Source organism: Aotus nancymaae, unplaced genomic scaffold (genome assembly GCF_030222135.1).
Source record: "Aotus nancymaae isolate 86718 unplaced genomic scaffold, 86718_ANA_hifiasm-v0.15.2.pri h1tg000141l, whole genome shotgun sequence".
In the NCBI taxonomy this organism is placed as follows: Eukaryota; Metazoa; Chordata; class Mammalia; order Primates; family Aotidae; genus Aotus; species Aotus nancymaae.
The window spans coordinates 997,790-1,003,789 of record NW_026988556.1 but is presented as its reverse complement, the minus strand read 5'-3'; the positions used below and the strand labels follow the sequence as shown (position 1 = coordinate 1,003,789).

The window sequence follows — 6,000 nt, the reverse complement described above, 5'->3', positions numbered from 1 at the left end:
AGGCTGAGGCAGGTGGATCTCCTGAGGTCAGGAGTTTGAGATCAGCCTGGCCAACATAGTGAAACCCCATCTCTACTAAAAATACATTACCCAGGTGTGGGGGCGGGTGCCTGTAATTCCAGCTACTCGGGAGGCTAAGGCGGAAGAATTACTTGAACCTGGGAGGCGGAGGTTGCAGTGAGCCAAGATTGCACCATTGAGCTCCAGCCCGGGCGATAGGAATGAAACTCTGTCTCAAAAAAATAATAATAATAAGCACAAAGCAATATTTCCACACTGTAATTTTATTAATCATGAAGAAAGTAATACCTAAGACATGGGAGGGTTCTCAGTTATCCCAGTTTTTGTATTTTATTATGTCACTAGTAAAAAGAAGAGTCATTTGTCGTAAGGGTGTGGCTAGTATTTCACTGAGCTCTACAGGGTTCCTCCCCCCTTTTTTGATGTTTAAATAGTGTGTACTTTTCTCTCACTGCTTTGTTTATCTTATCATGCTCAGTTTGGGAGACGACTTCTTTTTTTAATAAATTCTCCCGTTAAGATTATTAGGTCTGGTTGGGTGTGTGAGTGACTTCTGGAATGTGCTGGACAAGAAGCTCGTGGGTGAGTGTGCTTTCAGTGACATGGTCTGGCTGTGTTAGGTTGTAGACACTCTTGGGATCCTGGACCACCCTCTGGAGGATAGGAACACCATCGAGATGCAGGCCATCACCGCCCTGGCCCACCTCCGTGCTGCGGTCCTGTATGTGATGGATTTGTCTGAGCAGTGTGGGCATGGGCTGAGGGAGCAGCTAGAACTCTTCCAGAACATCAGACCTCTCTCTATCAACAAGGTGAGTGTGGTCACTCATGTTTTCCTTCATATCCTGCAGTATGAGAATAATGATTTCATTATTTTTCTTCCTTGCCTAGCCTCTTATAGATGTAGCCAACAAATGTGATGTGAAGAGAATAGCTGAACTTTCTGAGGATGATCAGGTAAATCATGTTAATATTTTGAATATTTCTTACTTAGCCATTTTGAATTCTCATCTCAGACAGCCAAAGTTTAGAAGAAGGAATTTTAGGAATATTTAGTCCACAACTGTATTTTATATTTTATAGTTGAGACAGGATCCTCAGTGGTTTAGTGATGTGACATAGTAAAAGCCTAGTTAGTGGCAAACTAAAGTAAAAGCAGAGGTTTCTGGATTCCTACTTTGTTCTTGAGTGTGTGGAAACGTGTATTTGATGGTTGGACTTCTGGAAAATGTGATGACTTGTGAGAGAGCTGTTCGAGAAGGGTGCTCACAGGTGTTACTTCCTAAAACAGGTTCTGTGATTGAATAAGTTTGGGAAACGAATGACTGAGTGAAGGAGAAGTTTCTCGGAATTTGGGGCTTTCTGGATGTATAAATGATGAGTGTCTGCTAGCTTTCTCCAAGAGGCAGGCAGTGATTGTTGGGCCTAATTTTTCAAACTAATTGAGTTCTACAAACCTTTTCAATAGGCATCCTTCATGATAAATGCTTTTAGAAGCATGCACTGGTAGAGTGGCTTTCAAATTGTGGTCCTGGACCAGCAATGTCAGCATCACTTTTCCCTTGTTAATTTCTTCCTTAATTTCCTCATTGTCCCATTGGTCATTCTGGGACATGTGTATAATTCCCCCCACCTTTTTATTTTTACAGTTTTGAAAGTTTCTGTTGGTATTGATTTCTAGTTTTATTCCATTGTAATCTGAAAAGATACTTGACATGATTTTAAGTTTTAAAAATTGATGAGATTTGTTTTGTGGCCTAACATTTCGTCTATCCTGGAGAATGTTCCATGGACTAAGGAGAAGAATGTGTATTATGCAGTAGTTGGATGATATGTTCTGTAGATGTTTGGTCTACAGTCCACTTTGTTTGTTTGTTTGTTTGTTTGTTTGTTTGTTTGTTTATTTTTGAGACAGAGTCTCGCTCTGTCACCCAGGCTGGAGCGCAGTGGCATGATCTCAGCTCACTGCAGCCTCCGCCTCCCAGGTTCAAGTGATTCTCCTGCCTCAGCCTATAGAGTAGGTGAGATTACAGGTGCATGCCACCACACTCGGCTAATTTTTTTGTATTTTTAGTAGAGATGCGGTTTCACCATGTTGGCCAGGCTGGTCTTGAACTTCTGATCTCAAGTGATCCACCTGCCTCGAACTCCGAAAGTGCTGGGATTACAGGCTTGAGCCACCATGCTTGGCCTACAGTGCACTTTAAATCCAGTATTTGTTGATTCTTTTTTTGCCTAGGATCTGTCTAATGCTGAGAGTCGGGTGTTGATGTCCCCAATTATTAATGACCCCCTTATTATTATATAATGACCTTCTTGTCTCTTTTTACTGTTTTTGACTTAAAATCTGCTTTATCTGATACAAGTAGAGCTGCTCCTACTTGGCTTTGGTTTCCTGTGTAGCGTATCTTTTTGCATCTCTTCTTTGTTTTCAGTCTGTGTATGTCTTTACAGGTTAAGTGAATTTCTCGTATGCTTTTTCATGTTTTCATGGTAGTGATTATTGTCTTCACTTCCAGATGTAGGACTTCATGAAGCATTTTTTGTAAGGCTGGTCTAGTAGTGATGAATTGTCTCAGTTTTTGCTTTTCTGGGAATTTATTTCTCCTTCATTTCTGAAGGATAGCTTTGCTGGATGTAGTATAGTTGGCTGGCAGGCTTCTTCTTTTTTTTTTTTTTTTTCCCCAACACTTTGAATATGTAACATCCTCTTCTCTCCTGGCCTGTAAGGTTTCTGCAGAGAAATCTGCTGTTAGTCTAATAGGGATCTTTTATGTGACTTTAAGCTTTTCTCTTGCTGTTTTTAGAATTTCCTTTGTATTTGACATTTGACAGTTTGACTACAATGTGCCTTGGGGAAGACTTTTCTAGGTTGACTCTATTTGGGAAACTTTGAACTTCCTGGTTTTAGATGTCCATACCTCTCCCCAGTCTTGGAAAGTTTTCACTTAAATAGGTTATTAAGCCTTTTCCCTTCTCTTCTCCTTGAACTCCCATAATACTAACATGTATTCACTTAATGTTATTCTGTAAATCTTTTAGGCTTCCTTCATCCTTTTTCATTCTTACTCCTTTTTTCTTTCTGACTAGGTAGTTTCAAATGACAGAGATTTTTTCTTCTTGTTTATCCAGTCTGCTGTTAAAACTGCTGTTGGGCCAGGCCTGGTGGCCCATGTCTGTAATCCTAGCACTTTGGGAGGCCGAAGCAGGCGGATTGCCTGAGGTTGGGAGTTCGAGACCAGCCTGGTCAGCATGGCAAAACCCTGTCTCTACTAAAAATACAAAAATTAGGCGGGTGTGGTGGCAGGCACCTGTAATCCCAGCTACTCGGGAAGCTGAGGCAGGAGAATCACTGGAACCCAGGAGGAGGAGGTTGCAGTGAGCTGAGAGCGTGCCATTGTACTCCAGCCTGGGTGACAGGGCGAGACTCTGTCTCAAAAAAAGAAAAAAAAAAAAAAGAAATTAAAAAACAAAATCAAAACTGTCTATTGTATTTTTATCTCATTCATTAAATTCTTCAGCTACAGGATTTCTGTTTGACTCTTTTCTTTACAATTTCTGTCTCAATTTAATTTCTTGTTCATACCATGAAATCGTTTTCCTGATTTTGTTGAATTGTCTGTCTATATTTTCTTGTTTCTCATTGAGTTTCCTTCAAAAAATAATTGTTATTTTGAATTCTCTTTCTGGCAGTTCATTGGTTTCCTTTTCATTAGGATCTGTTCTAGAGAGTTGTATTCCTTTCATGATTTCTTATTTCCTTGCTTTTTCATGTTTCTTGTGTCCCTGCATTGATGTCCCTGCATTTAGTAGAATGATGGCTTGTTTTATACTTTCTTCTGGAGTGGTTTTCATGAAGAAAGATTTTCACCTCACTTGGGTTTTAGTGTGCCATTTTGGAAGGGAACCGTGACTCATTCTGGATAGGAGCAGTGACATCATTTCTGTGCATCTTCCTCACCTCCGACAGAATAATTGTAGGTGGCTGAGTCGCCACAGCTCTGGAAGTTTGTGCCAGTGGCGATGTACGTTTTTAATATCCTTGGTGTAAAGGGCTTTTGGGGTCCTGCTATTCTTGTTTTCCCCACAATGGCGGACTTAGCTGAGGGGATCTCTCTTGGTGTCACGTCTGACATGGTCTGCAAGTAGCTGCCACAGTACTGGGTTCTAGCTGCAGGAACCCAGATTGCTGAGGGACTGGGGCTCTAGCCTTAGGGCCTCGTGTACCTGTAATGGTACCTGGCCTTGGGATGCAGGTTTGTTCTCTGTGGAGGATCTGTGACGCCGAAGCACCCCTAGCAGCTTAGGCCCAGGGCCAGGTTGTAGCTGTGACTCTACCCAGGGGGTAAGGAGTCCTAGCCTGACTCCTGGGAAGAAGCACTCTGGAAGTCTGAGCCTGGGAAGCCAGGTACAGCTGCACTTCAGAAACCTGAGCCAGTAGGGAGGGCTTAGTGTCAACTCGAGGGGATGAGGCACTGTGTGGTAGTAACTCTGGACCCTGGGATGGTGGGGCCCAGCAGTATCCCAGACTCTGTGAGGTGGCAGCAACGACCCCCAGAATGGACCAGTCCAGCTGTCACTTGGGCCCTGGAGGGGACAGGGAGGAGAACAGCAGTGACTCCACTTCCTGGAAAGAGAGGTGTCTCCGCAGCTCAGACTGTAGGGTTAGTCCAGCTCCAGGGTTAGAGCAGGTGCTGGAGCTGTTTCCATGGTGGGGCAGGTGCCTCTGCTCAGCCCCTGCTCTGTTTCCCTGGGATGTGGAGTATGATGTCAGCTCCTCCCCATGGTGCCTGGCTGGTCAGTGTGGGCCTGAGGGGTGTGACTTTTCTGGGCGGCCCAGGCACCGTTTCCCTGGGATACATGGTACCTCTTCAGCGTAGGTGCTGGGATACGTGACCACTCTGGGCATTTCCCAGGAGGCAGGGCACTGCTTCAGCTTAGGCAGCAGGGAGACAGGGATGCTGTGAGAGGCCAGGTGCTGTTTTCCAGGAGGCAGGGTACTGTTGGATCCTGGAGCAATGGGTGGCGGACTGGCTCTGCCTTCACCCGGCCCTGCTGGGAAGGGTGTAGTGGCTGCTTGCAGTTGGCTCAGGGGCGGTGGGCCACCAGGTTTGGGTAGCTTCAAGGCAGCTTAGCCTCAGAGACGAAGGGGATCTGTGGCTACTTTACCCTGAACAAGACACATTCCAACTGTGGTTCCAACCCCAGGATGGCAGAGCATCGTCGCCACATGGGCCCAGCAGACAGGGCCCAGTGTCAGCTCCTCTGTGGAGGGAGTGCAGCTGTGAGGATGCCGGGGGACGCCAGTGGTGAGGGCTCTGGGTGTCCATAGTGGTGGTGGGGGCTGCTGGCATCCTCTTGCCTACCCCTCGCTGTTGGGATACCTCTCTCCTGGGTCCCGTCGTGTCACAGCTGTGGGGTGGGTTGCTGGCGGCCCAGCGTTTTCTTTGGGCTGTATTTCACTGTCTTGTGTTTCTGTGCTCACCAGGGTCTGTGATATTCTGTGGAGCTCTCCCTCAGTCATTCACATGTAGTTGTTCATTATTCTGACTACGTTTGTTGTGCGGACAGATATGAGGGGCTACTAGTTGGCCATCTTGTTGATGTCCTTTGTATGTTCTTAATCATTGAAGAATATGAGGAAAACAACTTTTTAGGATATGTCTGTTTTTTAAGAGTTTGAAACAGCCACAGATGTTGAACAGTTCACATTTGCAACCTCCATCTGCAGAACTATATAGTTTGTTCTGTAGGGAACTGGAAATCAATAATACATCTCTCATTTTTTCTTTGCATTCCCAGAAAATATTTACAGATTTGCAGGCTGAAGGCTTCCCTATACTAGAGACCAGCACCCTGACTGAGGAAGGTGTTATTAAAGTTAAAGCAGAGGCCAGTGCTGCCTTAAGTCAGGTATCAGTCTTTTTACCATCTTTCTCTTGTTTCATTAAAGTCAGTCGTCGGGATAAAAGAGTTTTC

The 6,000-nt window shown here is 44.8% G+C and overlaps 1 pseudogene; it reads left to right on the top strand.

Moving 5' to 3' along the window:
• Positions 1 to 293: 293 nt before the first annotated feature.
• Positions 294 to 6,000, top strand: part of LOC135272880 (GTP-binding protein 4-like) — a 691,440-nt pseudogene continuing 685,733 nt past the window's right edge.